General features: G+C 47.0%; 1 protein-coding gene across 3 annotated transcripts in view; it reads right to left on the reverse strand.

The window, feature by feature from the left end:
* MYLK (myosin light chain kinase) overlaps positions 1-17,396 on the reverse strand; it is a 1,073,187-nt gene that overhangs the window by 347,110 nt on the left and 708,681 nt on the right. The window lies entirely within an intron of this gene.

The following is a 17,396-nucleotide window of genomic DNA, read 5'->3' on the forward strand; positions in this document are numbered from 1 at the left end:
CTTGGATGCCGCTAAATAAGCCTGGCGAATAATAAGACATATCCAGAGCGCTAGAGTCTGCTTAGAAACAGGCCAGCTACATTTTCCAGCATTGTATAGAATGAGCAAGGAATCCGAGTCCTGTCTACATAAATACGCAAAGCACGAACCATATTCAGGGAGCATGCAAAGGGTGAAATCTCAGAAAGAACCAGCACCACAATTGGCTGGTTAATGTGAAACATGGAAACCACCTTTGGTAATATCAACAGAGCAAAAACCTGTACCTTTAGGGAACCCATACGCAGGTCTGTATCCAGTCAAGTTTGTAAAAATAAGAGATGAGCGCGGCAAAAATAAGTCATAGGAAACTTCTTTCTCTCGCACCAGGATACATAAGATTCCCAAATTCCATGATAGTGGGTCGAAGAAACAGGCTTTCAAGCCTAAAGCATTGTTGGAATTACTGCCTGTGGGATGCCCTTGCGCCTCTAGTGATCAATCTCAACAGCCACGATGTCAAACGCAGCTTCTGTAAGGCGGGGTGACAGAATGGATCCTGATGAAGAAAGTCCAGCCTTAGTGGAAGTGGCCAAGGTTCGTCTACAAGGAGCATCTGTAGATCTGAGTACCAGCTTCTGTGTGGTCAGTCCGATGCTACTAGGATGACTGTGCCTCTTTCCCTCTTGATGCATTTAATCACCTGAAGAAAGGGAAGAAATGGCGGGAATAGAGACGCAAACTGGATCTGCCATGGAGCTGGCAATGCGTCGACCACCACCGCATTGGGATTTCAAGTGCGGGAGCAATATCAAGGAAACAGGTATTTCAGCTGCTGAAATACCTGTGGATGCAAGGCCCACTCACCTGGATGCGGTTCCTGACAACTAAGCTAGTCCGCTTCCTAGTTGTCTACCCTGGAAATGAACACCGTCAACAGTGTTGCGGCATGCTTTTCCACCCAGAAGAGTATGCAAGTGACTTCTCACATGGTTGTTCAACTTTGCAGTTGATGTACCAGAGCACTGTAGACTGCTCTCAATTCCAGGAAATTTATTGGAAGGATTGCCGCCTGACGCGACCAGTGGCCCTGAAATTGATAATCCAGCGCCACCGCTCTCCACCCCCTGAGGCTGGCATCCGTCATCAGAACAACCCATTCCCAGATGCTGAACCGATGACCCGCTAGTAGATGACTGGAATGCAGCTATCACAGGAGTGATATGCACATCCTGGTAGAAAGGCACAGTAGGCGATGCATCTGCAGATGATACCTGGTCCACTGAGAGAGGAGATGTAGTTGTAAGGCCCTGGAATGAAACTGCCCAAACTCCAAGACCTCGAAGGAGGACATAATCTTCCCTAGAAGGGTATGCACAGATGCACAGATATCCTTCAAGGTTACTGAGCGGACCATCTGCTGAATTGCTGTGACCTTGTCCACTGGAAGGAATAACCGCTGTAGAGTCGTGTCCATAATCATTCGGAGGAACTGTGATGGGACCAGTTGAGACTTGGGAAAGTTAATTATCCAAACGTGTTGCAGGAGAAGGTGATAAGTGGCAGACACATCCTGCAGGAGTCTTTCTGCTGACGGCGCCTTGAGCAGATCATCGAGATATGGGATTGTGGCCATCCCCATAGCCGCAGTAGGGCTACCATGGTAGCCATCACCTTTGTGAAGACTCTGGGCGCTGACAAGAGTCAAAAAGGAAGTGCCTGAAACTGGTAATGGGAATCCCGAATTGGAAACCAAAGGAAAGCCTGATGGGGTTCCCAAATCGAAATGTGCAGAAAAGTGTCCTTAATATCAAAGGACACTAAATATTCTGCCATTTCCTGGCCTGCAATCACAGAGCAGAGATATTCCATCTTGAATTTGTACACAGTGAGGTAGAGGTTCGTCCTTCAGGTCCAGTATGGGCCGGACCAAACTGTCTGATTTCTGAACAACAAATAAGTTTGAGTAAAACCCCTTCCGGCACTGGTGAGGTGGTACTGGCATCAAACCCTCCGATCCAGAAGCTTGGAGATAGCCTCCTGTAACACCACCTTCTTGTTTTCTAAGGCTGGGAGGCATATCCTGAGATGCAAAGTTTATCTGGTATCCCCTGGATATTATGTTTCGGACCCAGGCATCGGTGCAGGTCTGTAGCCAAACATCCTGAAACTCAAATAGACGGGCTCCCACCTTCGGTGAGCCCTGCTGAGATGGCATTCCTTCATGATACTGTCTTGGCAGCTGATTTGGTGTCCTAGTAGCAGGAGGTGACTGAACCATTACCCCAGCCACTCTTTCCTCAGGAGGCATTTGCGGATTTTCGTGTACGGCCTCTGAATTTTGTGGGGCATGAAAGGAACAAACGGAAGTTCTAGTGTAAGATCTACTAGGTGCTGAAGATGATAAAGGCGAATTAACAACGAGTGGCCTGGGAGATTCATGTGTCCAATTCAGGATCAAACAGGATCTCTCCTGAGAAAGGGAGTGTCTCAACTGCCTTCTTGCATTCTGCATCCGCCTGCCAGGAACGTAACCAGAAAGCCTGGTGAGCTACAATGGCCGAGGCAGAAATGCGAGAACCGAACACACCCACATCCTTGGAAGTGTTACCAAGGTAGATGGCCGATTCTCTAATGTGTTCAGCCAATTAAAGGAGATCTGCCCGAGGCATACCATCATGTACACCCAGGGTTGGACTGGCCAAAAGGGGTACAGAGAAACCCCCTGTGGGCTCCACTGCCTGGGGCCCCACTTCCTCCTCTAGGGATCAGGTTCCAGACTGTGCACTTGAATTATACCAGGGGTGGATTAGCCATAGGGCTCACCATGAAGAATCCTGGTAGGCCGATGTGTCTGTGGGGCCTGTTTTGCGTTTTGTCATGTGGCCCCAGCCTACACATGACAGACAGCCCACCACACTCAGTACACTGCATTGTCCCCAGGGCCGGCAACAGAAATCTTGGGGCCCAGTACAGTAATATCTCACTGGGGCCCCCTCAGAATAAATATATATATATATATATATATATATATAAAAACACAACAAAATTTGCTGCGCTATATATGAAACTGTTAATGAATATATATATATATTTATACATAGTGGTAATAGACAAACGCACACTCTTCTTAAAAATACTCATTGGTGCTCCTTATAGTCCGTTCCACAAAGGTCCAGAAAATACAAAGTCTTGAGAAAGGGCACTCTAATCATCAAAAAATAATGCTTCTTTATTACTTCCAATATAGCACTGTAGCGATAGAACAACGGTGGCTCATAATGCAAAAACACAGGCTCCAATGTAAAATACACAGGCAATCAACATGCCCTAGTGATAAAACAGGACCAACAAATGCAGTTCTGAATATAAAGGTCATAAACTTATCCGTCTGTCGACTTCAGTCACTGACTGACTGTTAAAGATCATAGCATCATGTCACCTTCACCACTGCAGCAAAGAGTCATCCACGAACACATAGTGCACACTTACATCCAGGGCCGGTGCAAAGTCTCGCTGCACCCTAGGCAAATCTTCAGCCTAGCGCCCCTTAACCTGTAGACCCCCTCCACCACTAACACCACCTCTCGGAGGGCAGATGCAGGTGGCCACTAGGTGGGCTGGGATGATTTGCATCATTATACATATACAGAGAAAAGGGACAACATTCAAAGACTTTTAAGTTTTTGTGATTTTGTTTACAATATACTTTCACTTTAAAAGTCCTTGAGTGCCGTCTATTTTTGATATACTCTATAATACTGTATATGGGGTCTTGTGGGGATATTTAATTAGGGTTGGATACGGGATGCCACTGGTCAGAATACTGACAGCAGCCTCCCGACCACCATAATACCAAAATTTTAATTAAATTAATAAACCTTACCCCTTACCCTAACCCTCCCTCCCGGCACACTAACATTCAGGATGCCGGCTGTTGGGACACATGGCGTTGCTACACGGTGTATAATGTCTACTGTGTGTTGACTCTTGTGTATAAACTGGGACGGATAAGTTTATGACCTTTTATATTCAGAACTGCATTTGTTGGTCCTGTTTCATCACTAGGGCATGCTGATTGCCTGGGTATTTTACTTTGGAGCCTGTGTTTTTGCATTATGAGCCACCATTGTTCTATCTCTAAAGTGCTATATTGGAAGTAATAAAGAAGCATTGGCCCTCATTCCGAGTTGTTCGCTCGGTAAAAATCTTCACATCGCAGCGATTTTCCGCTTAATGCGCATGCGCAATGTCCGCACTGCGACTGCGCCAAGTAAATTTGCTATGTAGTTAGAAATTTTACTCACGGCTTTTTCATCGTTCTGGCGATCGTAATGTGATTGACAGGAAATGGGTGTTACTGGGCGGAAACAGGCCGTTTTATAGGCGTGTGGGAAAAAACGCTACCATTTCCGGAAAAAACGCAGGAGTGGCTGGAGGAACGGAGGAGTGTCTGGGCGAACGCTGGGTGTGTTTGTGACGTCAAACCAGGAACGACAAGCACTGAACTGATCGCAGATGCCGAGTAAGTCTGGAGCTACTCAGAAACTGCTACGAGGTGTGTAATCGCAATATTGCGAATACATCGGTCGCAATTTTAAGATGCTAAGATTCACTCCCAGTAGGCGGCGGCTTAGCATGAGCAAATCTGCTAAAATCCGCTTGCGAGCGAACAACTCGGAATGAGGGCCATTATTTTTTGATGATTGGAGTGCCTTTTCTCAAGACTTTATATATTTATACACATATAAATATTTATATCTCCTTCCTCCCCCATGCACACCACAGTCTGTCTCTCCCTTCATACTTCCTCTCACACACCCCACAGTTTGTCTCTCCCCAATGACTCCATGCTGCATTCCCAGGCCCCCTTATCCCATCGCAAAGCCCTGTATACCCTCACCAATCCACTCTTACCCCAGGAAGAGACTCACCTGCACTGCACTCCTCAGCATCCATACCTGAACACGGTACAGCAGGTACCATGTGGGCCTCACATCCCACCAGAAAAGTTTGGCGCAGGGCACGGGAATCCTGGCCATGTCCCGTAACTGCCTGCAACAGAGCTGGACCAGGAAGAGTGGGCGTACATTCGCGCCACACAGTCACTGTGTGTGAGAGGATCCCGTCACTCTGGAGGCTGTGCCCACACCGTCTATAGCTCGCTGCCCTATTTGGGCAAGGTTACTCACATCCCTGCCAGCATTAAGTGGCGTATGCTTGGGGGCCCTCTGATCCTTGGGGCCGGGTACAGGTGTCTCCTTTGACCACCCCTGTCGCCGGCCCAGATTGTTCCCAATCATTCTGTTATTCTATCTTTGCAGTACAGAAACTCTGCCAGCCAGTGATGCTGCCATGGCTACATGGTATGTTATACCTCTTGAGCTGCCTTTGTCGGCCACTTTCACAAAATAGTACAGGGCCACATTTAGTTCCCAATACGCCCCTGGTCTCAGATGCAATTGCAGCAAAGATTTAAGGAAAGCCGCATTTGCATACAATCAGACCCTGTAAGGAGGGATGCAGCCCCCCCCCCCCCCCCCTGTCAGCAGACCCCACATCCTCAATAGACTACAACCCCATTAGGGCTGCTAACATAAATTTCCCGGGCTGGTTTTCCATCCCAATCTGAATTATACATTATACTGTACCAGTGGCGGAACTAGTGAGCGGTGGGCCCAGGTGCGACAAAATGCTTTGCCCCCCCCCCCCCATCCCATCCAAGTCCACCCCCTCACCCCTGGAGAGGATCTGGTGAGGGGGACCTGCTCAGGGCCAGAGAAATGGATACCTAGCAACAGTGCCGTAACTAGACATTTTAGCACTGTGTGCAAGAAACGGCATCGGAGCTCCACCCCTGCATGCAAAACAGGGGCAGTGCGTGCCGTAGGCGTGCGCAAAAATACATAGTGGCGTGGCTTCGTGGGGAAGGGGTGTGGCCAAAAATAATACCAATTCATAAAACGGTGCACAGTAGTCTCCATCATTCAAATTACGCCGCACAGTAGCACCACTACACCAGGTAGAGACCCTTTTACACCTTACGGCGGACAGATTCCTCTTTTTACACATTACGGCAGACAGCGTCCCCTTTTTACACATTACGGCAGACAGCGTCCCCCTTTTTACACATAACGGCAGACAGCGTACACTTTTTACACATAACGGCAGACAGCGTGCCCTTTTTACACATAACGGCAGACAGCGTGCCCTTGTTACACATTACGGCAGACAGCGTCCCTCTTTTTACACATTACGGCAGGCAGAGTCCCCCTATTTACACATTGCGGCAGGCAGATTTTCCCTTTTTACACATTGCGGCAAGCAGATTCCCCATTTTTACACATTGCGGCAGGCAGATTCCCCGTTTTTACACATTGCGGCAAGCAGATTCCCCATTTTTACACATTGCGGCAGGCAGATTCCCCCTTTTTACACATTGCGGCAAGCAGATTCCCCATTTTTACACATTGCGGCAGGCAGATTCCCCCTTTTTACACATTGCGGCAAGCAGATTCCCTATTTTTACACATTGCGGCAGGCAGATTCCCCCTTTTTACACATTGCGGCAGGCAGATTCCCCCTTTTTACACATTGTGGCAAGCAGATTCCCCCTTTTTACACATTGCGGCAAGCAGATTCCCCCTTTTTACATATTGCGGCAAGCAGATTCCCCATTTTTACACATTGCGGCAGGCAGATTCCCCCTTTTTACACATTACGGCAGACAGTCCCAAGAAAGAAAGAAAGACAGGAAAGAAAGAAAGAAAGAAAGAAAGAAAGAAAAAGAAAGAAAGAAAGAAAGAAAGAAAGAAAGATTATACTTACCCTCTCCGCTGGCTCAGGCTCCTCGGTGCAGCTTCTGGTCACGATTCCCGGGCAGGAGAGAAGGAGGAGGAGGGAGGTGGAGGAGGGAGCCGCAGCAGCGCTGTGTTATTGGTGGAGGCGCTGCTGCTGCTGCTGCCTCTCTGCTTCACTATAGGCTGTTCTCGGAAGACAGCCTATAGTGAAGCAGAGGGACAGCAGCAGCAGCGCCTCCACCAGTAACAAAGCGCTGCTGCGGCTCCCTCCTCCACCTCCCTCCTCCTCCTTCTCCCCCGTACCGCTGCTCCTCTCCTCTCTGTCCGGGCGGCTGTGTGCTGCGGGCAGCGGTTGCCCGCAGCACACAGCGGCATGTAATGAGTCAGTTTGACTCATTACATGCTTTGGGTCCCTGGACAGAGGCGGGCCCCAGTGCAACGCACTGGTTGCACTGGCGGTAGTTCCGCCTCTGTACTGTACATATGCTACATTTCACTGCACAGGACTATGGTGTATTTCCTACAGTGCATTGCTGTTATTACTCTGGTACATTATAAGGGTTCAACTAAAACGTTTAACTTTAAAAAAGCAAATTTCACCATGCTGAAACAAGCACTAAAGGACATAGATTGGGAAACTTTGTTTCATGGCAAGAACACTGCTTAGATGTGGGATACTTTCAAAATGTTGCTCAATAAGTATACTCACAAGTTCATTCCCATGAGCAGTAAACGCAGGAGTATTAAATCCAAACTGATGTGGCTTAATAAGAAGGTTAAGGAAGAAATGGCTAAAAAGAAGCGTGCTTTAAAAACGTTTAACTCCGACGGGGAAGCGGAGTCTTTCCAATACAACAATTTTTTATAACAAAAAATGACAAAAAGAAATCAGGGCAGCTAAGATTGAAAACGAAAAAGCAAATCGCTAAGGAAAGTAAAACTAGCTCCCCCAAATTTAGCATAAAAACGGTAAAAGGTTAAAAAAAGATAATATAGGGCCACTTAAAGGTAAGTTGGGAGTTTTGTTTAATGATGAAAAAAGTAAAGCAGAAATACTGAACACATTTTTCTCATCAGAGTTTACTAGAGAGGACCAGATGGCGGAAGTAGTACACAACAAAAGCAATGATAACATCCCGTTGTGGAGTACTTGTCTAAGTGAGGAAGAAGTGCGGGAGTGACTAAGCAAATTTAAGATAAATAAATCTCCTGGTCAGGATTGGCATCACCCAAGGGTTCTTTCTTATGGAGTTTAACTCAGTACTAGCAAGGCCCTTATATTTTATTTTCAATGCTTCAATTAAATCAGGCATGGTACCAAAAGACTGGCATATTGCAGAGGTAGTCCCAATATTTAAAAAGGGAATTAAAACTCATCCTGGGAAATATAGACTGGTAAGCTTGACATCCATAGTGGGGAAAATATTGGGGGTCATTCCGAGTTGATCGCTCGCTAGCTAGTTTTAGCAGCTGTGCAAACGCTATGCCGCCGCCCACTGGGAGTGTATTTTAGCTTAGCAGAAGTGCGAATGGTTGTATCGCAGAGCGCCTGCAAAAAAATTTTGTGTAGTTTCAGAGTAGCTCAAAACCTACTCAGCGCTTGCGATCACTTCAGACTATTCAGTTCCGGATTTGACGTCACAAACCCGCCCAGCGTTTGCCTAGCCACGCCTGCAGTTTTCCTGGCATGCCTGCGTTTTTCTGCACACTCCCTGAAAATGGTCAGTTGCCACCCTGAAACGCCCACTTCATGTCAATCACTCTGCGGCAAGCAGTGCGACTGAAATGCATCGCTAGACTCTGTGCAAAACTACATCGTTCGTTGTGCTTGTACATCACGCGTGCGCATTGCGCCACATACGCATGCGCAGAACTGCCGTTTTTTAGCCTAACGCTGCGCTGCGAACAAATTCAGCTAGCGATCAACTCGGAATGACCCCCATTGGAAGGTATAATAAGGGACAGCATACAGAAGTACTTGGAAACCACCAAGTTTATTAATAGGAACCAGTATGGTTTTGTGATGGAAAGGCCATGTTAAACTAACTTAATTAGCTTCTGTGAGACAGTTAGTGATAATCTTGACCAGGATAAAGCAGTGGATGTGGTTTATTTAGATTTTGCTAAAGCCTTCGAAACAGTGCCACACATGAGACTGAATTTCAAATTAAGAGAACTTGGTTTAGGCAACACTATTTGTACTTGGGTAAGTACAGGTGAAACTCAGAAAATTAGAATATCGTGCAAAAGTTCACTTATTTCAGTAATTCTACTTAAAAGGTGAAACTAATATATTATATACACTCATTACATGCAAAGTGAGATATTTCAAGCCTTTATTTGTTATCATTTTGATGATTGTGGCTTACAGCTTAAGAAAACCCCAAATCCAAAATCTTGGAATATTACATAAAATTAATTAAAAAAATTATTTTAAATACAGAAATGTCGGCCCTCTGAAAAGTATAATCATGCATATGTACTCAGTACTTGGTTTGGGCCCCTTTTGCATGAATAATTATTCTTACATATTATTTACAAGGCGCCACAAGTGTTTCTCAGCGCCGTACAAAGGACAGTACAGGGAGAGAAACTTAGCATTACAGTAAATAAATAACAAAAACAGAGTACAGGTAACAAAGAGGACCACAATTCTCAAGTCATAATATAGCTAAGCTGTAAGTAGTGAGGGAGTTACTGCCTCAATGCAGCATGGCATAGATTCTATCATCCTGTGGCACTGCTGAGGTGTTATGGAAGCCTTCAGCTCTTCTGCATTGTTCGGTCTTATGTCTCTCATCTTTCTCTTGGCAATGCCCCATAGATTCTCTTTTTCTTTAGCCCAGGTAAGATGCTTCTGATGTTATTTGTTGTTCAGGAGCTTGACAAGAGGAATACGACATTTGAAGCCCATGTCCAGAATCCGTCTGTGTGTAGTAGCTCTTGATGCACTAACTCCAGCCTCAGTCCACTCCTTGTGAAGCTTCCCCACACTTTTGAATGGCCTTTTCCTGACAAGAAAAAAAGAACTGGCCTGTTGCTGAGTCCAAAGTCCACTTTTCTGATGAGGGCAAATTTTGCATCTCATTTGGAAACCAAGGTCCCAGAGTATGGTGGAGAAATGGAGAGGCACACAATCCAAGATGCTTGAAGTCCAGTGTGAAGTTTGGGGAGCCATTTCATCAGTGTCAGATTAAGGTCCACATGGGCCTGGAGATGAAATTTACGAAGGGCCTATTGTGTGCCTCAGAAGGAGGTGTGACAGCTGCTGCGGTGGTGTGACTAGTGATGTGACCAGTGTGGTGTGTCTGTGGTCTAAATAGGGGGTGTGGTCTCTGCCATGAGTGTGGCTATCTCCTTGGAGGTCATAGCTAGTGCCTACCTTCAACCACTTAATAGTTAACTAAAACAAGAAAAAGTTAGTGACCACCATATAATACACAGCATCAGTGACCACCATATCATATAGGGAGCATCACAGTGACCGCCATATAATACAGAAAGCTGCAAAGGTGGAGAAGTCTAAAGGGGAGCAATGATGGGGCAAACAGAGCAGAAGTGGAAAGATTAGAAAAGATGGGGGCAATACAGAGCAGACATGGAACTAAGGGCTTCTGGGACACACTTACTGACACAGACACTACTTGCTGAAACACTTACTGACAGACAAAACTTACCAACATATACACTCCTTACTAACACAGATTACACTTACTGACACAAACACACTGATACAGATACATACTGAATGACAGACACTCCTTACTGACACAGATACAACTTACTGACACAAACACCACTTACTTACACAGACACCCCTTACTAATACAGATTCCACTTACTGACACAAATGCACTGATACAGACACACATACTGACATCCCTTACTGACACAAACACACAGTGGCGGTTCTTGCCACGGGCAAGCGGTACTTTTGCCCGGGGCGCCGCCTTCCGGAGGGCGCTGCACCAGGGCAAGATCCGCCACTGTGCCCCCCGCAGTGCCCTGTTGTGCCCCTCCGCTTTGAAGGGAACCAGACGCGTAGCGTCTAGTTTCCCTTCATTGAGAGGACCTTAGTTGTGCGGTGCGCGATGACGTCATCGCGCACCGCACAGCAAAGGTCCTCTCCATGAAGGGAAACTAGACGCTACGGTCTAGTTTCCCTTAATGTAGAGGACCTTTGCTGTGCGATGTGCGATGACGTCATCGCGCACCGCACAGCATAGTGGCACAGACACTAGGGGTCATAATTGACCTCTAGTGTCTATGCTGTTCTATGGGAGAGACGTAATAACGTCTCTCCCATAGATCGAAGAGAGGAGAGTAGAAGAGCGGCGCCGCCGGCGGAGGGGGTCTGCAGCGGTCTGGATCAGGAACGGGGATGGTAAGTATACTTTTTATTTATTTATTTTTTTCTTTCAGAGTTGTGACCACGCCCCCATTTGAAGCCACGCCCCTATATTTTGCCCGGGGCGCCACAAGGCCAAGAACCGGCCCTGCAAACACACTTCCATCCCTCACACTCCAGCCCCTCTTCTCCTCCATCATTCTGCTCCATCCCTCACATTCTGACCTGTCCTCTCCTCCATTACCCTCCTTACTTTACAGCCGTGGTGCTCAGTTAATGTCAGAGAGAGCAGGTCTACAGTATTGCAGCCACTCCTCCTCACGTTTCCATGCCCGCCCCCACTAGCCCTGCAGGCTGCGCAGCCAGGGTGAAATATAAGGGAAATTAAAAAAATGGTGTTCCTTAAACTATTTTTCAAAGTCTGCCGGAATGCTAATACTGGTTATTAAATAAGCCCACTTTGGATACACAAATTAGGTAAATACAGTACATTAACAATGACCTCACCATAGAGATGAGCAGTTTATGACTATTTGGGCTACAAGTGTGTAGGTGGGAGTGTAGTAACTATCAGTCCATATCCTGTACTCCCGCCATCATACACAGCACACACCCGCACTGTGGTGTGTTTTCCTGCTCAATGCAGAGAAGGAGGAGACAAGAGAGTGGGAGGTGTGTATGAGGGAATCCCTGGCTGCCTCTAGAAGATTAGTCCAGCGCAGACCGGAACAGATGTTCAGCCCACAAATCACAAATGAACTGCATTTTTTGGCCAAGAAAAAATTTAATTATTATCATCATCATTATCACCAGTTATTTATATAGCTCAACAGGGGTGTATCTACGCCTTGGCCAGGATGGCACTCGCCAGGGGCGCTGGCAGAGGAGGGGCGCCGCCTGGTGGTGCCACCCACAGCCAGGGTGTACAATCAATTAGTAGAGGCAGTACCTGTGTAGCACAGCAGATAGCAGCCACTGGAACTTGAGCCCGTGGCCGCACTACAGTGAAGAAACTCAATATAAACTACAGTTCCCAGCAGCCATGGTTTATTTCGAGTTTCCTTTCCTCACTGTAGTGCTGCCATGGTGTGGAGCCGGACACCAGCTCAAGGGGGTCATTCCGAGTTGATCACTCGCTAGCTAGTTTTAGCAGCCGTGCAAACGCTATGCCTCCGCCCACTGGGGAGTGCATTTTAGCTTAGCAGAAGTGCGAACGCATGTGCAGCCGAGCTCTGCAAAAACAGTTTGTGCAGTTTCTGAGTAGCTCAGGACCTACTCAGTGCTTGCGATCACTTCAGCCTATTTGTGTCTGGCTTTGAAGCCATACACCCGCCCAGTGAATGCCCAGCCACGCCTGCGTTTCTTCGGACACGCCTGCGTTTTTGCAAACACTCCCTGAAAACGGTCAGTTGAAACCCAGTAACACCCCCATTCTGTCAATCTTCTAGCGGCCGCCAGTGCAAAGAAAATCTTCGCTAGACCCTTGAGCACAACCACAAAGGGATTTGTACCCGTACGTCGCGCGTGCGCATTGCGGGGCATACGCATGAGCATAAATGCCATTTTTTCACTTGATCGCTCCGCTGCGAAAATCGGCAGCGAGCGATCAACTCGGAATGACCCCGCAAGTTCCAGTGGCTGCTATCTGCTGTGCTACACAGGTACTGCCTATGGGGAATGTTCTCTTTGAAGTTTTCATTGAAGTTTTTATCATAGGTGTTTGTATGTGAGACTTTTTTTATTCCATGTACAGTAACATAAATAATGAGGAAGATAATGCACTAGATATGTCTATCCTACATTCTTTTTTTTCATGGATATAAATGGATTACACATTTAAATTATCTGGGTGTTCCCTTTTTATATGTGTTAGTCACTGTATATGCATGTCCACCTTGGGTGCGTTTGATACTGTAGTTTTTTTTATTATTATTTCACAATCAGTTTTAAACACTGTTTGGGTCACAATATCAGGTGCATATGATGGATTATTTTAACTGAAAAAAACATTTTTCCAAATTTTTTTTATTACTGTGGTATAACGTGAATAATGGACGCAGGGTCGTAACTAGGGCAGGGTGACCAGTGCGAATGCTGTAACTAGGGCAGTGCGGCACATTCACTGCGGGCGAAACCGGCCACATCCACCTGTGATCGCGTATGTGTACCCCTAGCTGTCTGGTACTGTCACTCTGGGATGAAGCCACCTCCGGTACCCCCTCTGAGTGGGTGGGGAGCCTATGTTAACTTCCTCCTGCCGTTCACTCAGGAAATCGCGTCCTCCACTCTGCCCCCAACAGGCATGGCACCTTCTCTTAAAAGCTGTCATAAGCCAGGGAGAGAGAGTGGAACACAGCTGCTTCTTCTTCATTCCGGCCTACTCTAACTGCCTTGCGGTAAGCTGTGAAGCACCTCTCTCCTGCCGACCATCCAGCAACCCAAGTAGAACGGAGGGGTACCAGCATCTCAACATAGAGCGCCATGCTGGGTCAGTTAGCCAGTGCAGGAGGGTGCAGAGGGGTTGATGTTCGCATCAGGGTCTGTTTACTGGAGTCCAGCTGCCATGTGTCCTCTCCAGCTAAGCCCTCCCCATGCTGGCGACCATCACAAGCAGCAGGGTGGTAAGACCACTACATCCACATCAGAAAGTAACCAGTGGGCGAGGGGTGCCATGCAGGTGCTCTCAGACGATCCTTGGAGGGCCATGGGAATGTTGTTCTCCCGTCCCAGTAGATATCTTAGTACTGTATGTACGACCACTCAGTCTGCTGACCAGAAAACATACATCCTTTATGTTTTTCTGAGGATACTCGACGTCAAATATTAGATGGAATGCTACACAATCTAGTATATACTATTGATAAGATAGCTTGTTGCCAGTGTCGGTATTTCTAAAAAAAATACTGTGGAAGGGATAAGGTATAGTTGATGAGACAGGGGTAGATACTGTATATGAGTGGTGTGCCACATTTGAAGATATATTATGTGCCACATATGAAAATAGGAGAGGAGAAGATGGAGGAATAATGATGATGAATGAGGAGGAGCAATGATGATGATGAGAAGCTCTACTATTGCGCACTGTGTATAAGGAGACTATTGTGTGGTGTAATGTGAATTACGGACACTACTGTGTGGTCAGGTGTAATGTGTATAAGTGGTACTACTGTGCGGTGTAATGTGAATTGGTACTATTTCGTTGTTCACTCCCCTTCCCAATGAAGTCACGGACCTTTGTTTTTGGTACACACCTGCAGTGCTTGCTATCCCTGTTTCTATCCCTGTTCCAAATATGAGGGGGCACCAACTCTCTTTCTTGCACAGGTCACCAAAATGTATAGTTATGGCACTGAATGGACACTAATGTGCAGTGTAATGTAAGGGGTACTACTGTGTGGTGTAATTTGAATTGGGGGTACTATTGTGTGGCCACACACCGTTTTCGGCCTTCCACATTTCAAATCTGGGGGATGGTGTCCTAGTTTCTCACTTTGCCAGGAGCACTTCGACTCCTAGCTACACCCCTGTAGCTCACACATATTCCGCATCGCTTTACAGAGAATATTTGCCCATTCACATCTGTCCCTGCCCCAGAGGAGCTTACAATCTAAGGGGGTCATTCCGACCTGATCGCTCGCTGCAGTCTATTGCAGCGCAGCGATCGGGTCAGAACTGCGCATGCGCCAGCGCATGCCAGCCACTGTTGCCTAGCGATCACCTCTGAGGCGGAGGCGGTCACACGGCCGGAAGGGAGGGGGGTGGACAGCGGCGTTAAGCTGCCGTTTAGGGGGCGCGGTCCGGCCAATGCAGGCATGGCTACGATCAACTCGGAATGACCCCCTATGTTCGCTACCACTGCCACAAGTACACACACACACTTACACACTAGGATTCATATATGTCAGAAGCCAATTAACCTGTGGGAGGAAACCAGAGTACCAGGAGGAAACCCACACAAGTATGGGGAGAATATACAAACTCCGCACAGACACTGGGAATCAAAACCACAATCTCAGTGCTGTGAATAAATGCAGTCAATTATAATTTTATGACACATAAATGACCTTTAATAGGAGAGAACTCCACCCCTCTATAATACACTTTCAGATTATCGACACAACAACAAAGTTCTATTCTGTGACATGGGAACAATGGGGGTCATTCCAAGTTGTTCGCTCGTTATTTTTTTGTCGCAACGGAGCGATTAGTCGCTAATGCGCATGCGCAATGTCCGCAGTGCGACTGCGCCAAGTAAATTTGCTATGCAGTTAGGTATTTTACTCACGGCATTACGAGGTTTTTTCTTCGTTCTGGTGATCGTAATGTGATTGACAGGAAGTGGGTGTTTCTGGGCGGAAACTGGCCGTTTTATGGGTGTGTGCGAAAAAACGCTACCGTTTCTGGGAAAAACGCGGGAGTGGCTGGAGAAACGGAGGAGTGTCTGGGCGGACGCTGGGTGTGTTTGTGACGTCAAACCAGGAACGAAACTGACTGAACTGATCGCAGATGCCGAGTAAGTGTGGAGCTACTCAGAAACTGCTAAGAAGTGTCTATTCGCAATTCTGCTAATCTTTCGTTCGCAATTTTGATAAGCTAAGATTCACTCCCAGTAGGCGGCGGCTTAGCGTGTGCAAAGCTGCTAAAAGCAGCTTGCGAGCGAACAACTCGGAATGAGTGCCAATACCAAGCACATGCTACATTAGCCAACAGCAGCAAAAGCCTTTGTTTAAAAACTTGTAGAAGAAACACATAGGGGGTCATTCCGAGTTGTTCGCTCGTTGCCGATTTTCTCTATACTGCGATTAGTCGCTTACTGCGCATGCGCAAGGTTCGCAGAGCGCATGCGCTTAGTTATTTTACACAAAAGTTAGGTATTTTACTCACGGCATAACAAAGCTTTTTCATCGTTCTGGTGATCGTAGTGTGATTGACAGGAAGTGGGTGTTCTGGGCGGAAACTGGCCGTTTTATGGGAGTGTGCGAAAAAACGCTTGCGTTTCTGGGAAAAACGCGGGAGTGTCTGAAGAAACGGGGGAGTGTCTGGGCGAACGCTGGGTGTGTTTGTGACGTCAAACCAGGAACGAAACTGACTGAACTGATCGCAATGTAGGAGTAAGTCTGGAGCTACTCAGAAACTGCTAAGAAATTTCTATTCGCAATTCTGCTAATCTTTCGTTCGCAATTCTGCTATGCTAAGATACACTCCCAGAGGGCGGCGGCTTAGCGTGTGCAATGCTGCTAAAAGCAGCTAGCGAGCGAACAACTCGGAATGAGGGCCATAGAGCGGTATTCAAATGATATATCACGCCTAATTTCCTTTCTAAAGTGATCCCCGTTATCGTGCATACTGCGACCATAGTAATCAGGTTTAGCTGCATAATGGGTTGGGTGCCCTCACTACCGCGGGGGCAGCGAGCTGAAATGATTATACCACGCCCGTCAGCAGAAACAGAACGGGTGTGGAAGAGGGTGAAAATAATTGAATACAGCCCTTGTAACCATGCAGTTAGCCAAACAGACTGCCAGGGCATACCAAAACTGTGGCAATACCTGGGGTGAAACAACATCAATCAATTTTATGATTGTGTAGCTTACCTATAAAGAAATATTTATACAGTATTTAATTCTTATGTGACACCTACCTTCACTTCTTATATAATTCAAAGTCTCCCTCCTTATCGTTTTTTCAAATCAGGCTTACCAGCTCTGTTGGCAGACAGCACTGTACTACAAGAAGCTGTCCAAAAGCTGGTGGAGGCACAGGTCATTGTGCCAGTTCCTCCTCCTGCACAGGCCACAGGTTACTATTCGAACCTTTTTGTGGTACCGATGGTTCGGCCATACCCATTCTGAACCTAAAATCATTGAACCCCTTTCTAAAGATGGAGTTTCTCAGGGCGGTGATATCAGGTCTGGAAGAGGGGGAATTCCTGGTATCTCTGGATATCAAGGATGCGTACTTCCACATTCCGATATGGCTACCGCATCAGGCTTATCTCCGTTTCGCATTGCTGGACTGTCATTTCCAGTTCCAGGCCCTGCCATTCGGCCTCTCCACAGCACCAAGGGTGTTTACCAAGGTGATGGCAGAGATGATGGTTCTCCTCCGCAAACAAGGGGTGAACATCATTCTATATCTGAATGATCTGCTGATAAAGGCATCGTCCAAGGAGAAGCTGCTGCAGTCCATTGTTCTCACAACACGCCTCCTCAAGAGTCATAGTTGGATTCTGAACCTTCCAAAGTCACATTTGGGTCCAACCCAGTGGT

The sequence above is a fragment of the Pseudophryne corroboree genome, chromosome 7 (genome assembly GCF_028390025.1).
Source record: "Pseudophryne corroboree isolate aPseCor3 chromosome 7, aPseCor3.hap2, whole genome shotgun sequence".
NCBI classification, from domain to species: domain Eukaryota; kingdom Metazoa; phylum Chordata; class Amphibia; order Anura; family Myobatrachidae; genus Pseudophryne; species Pseudophryne corroboree.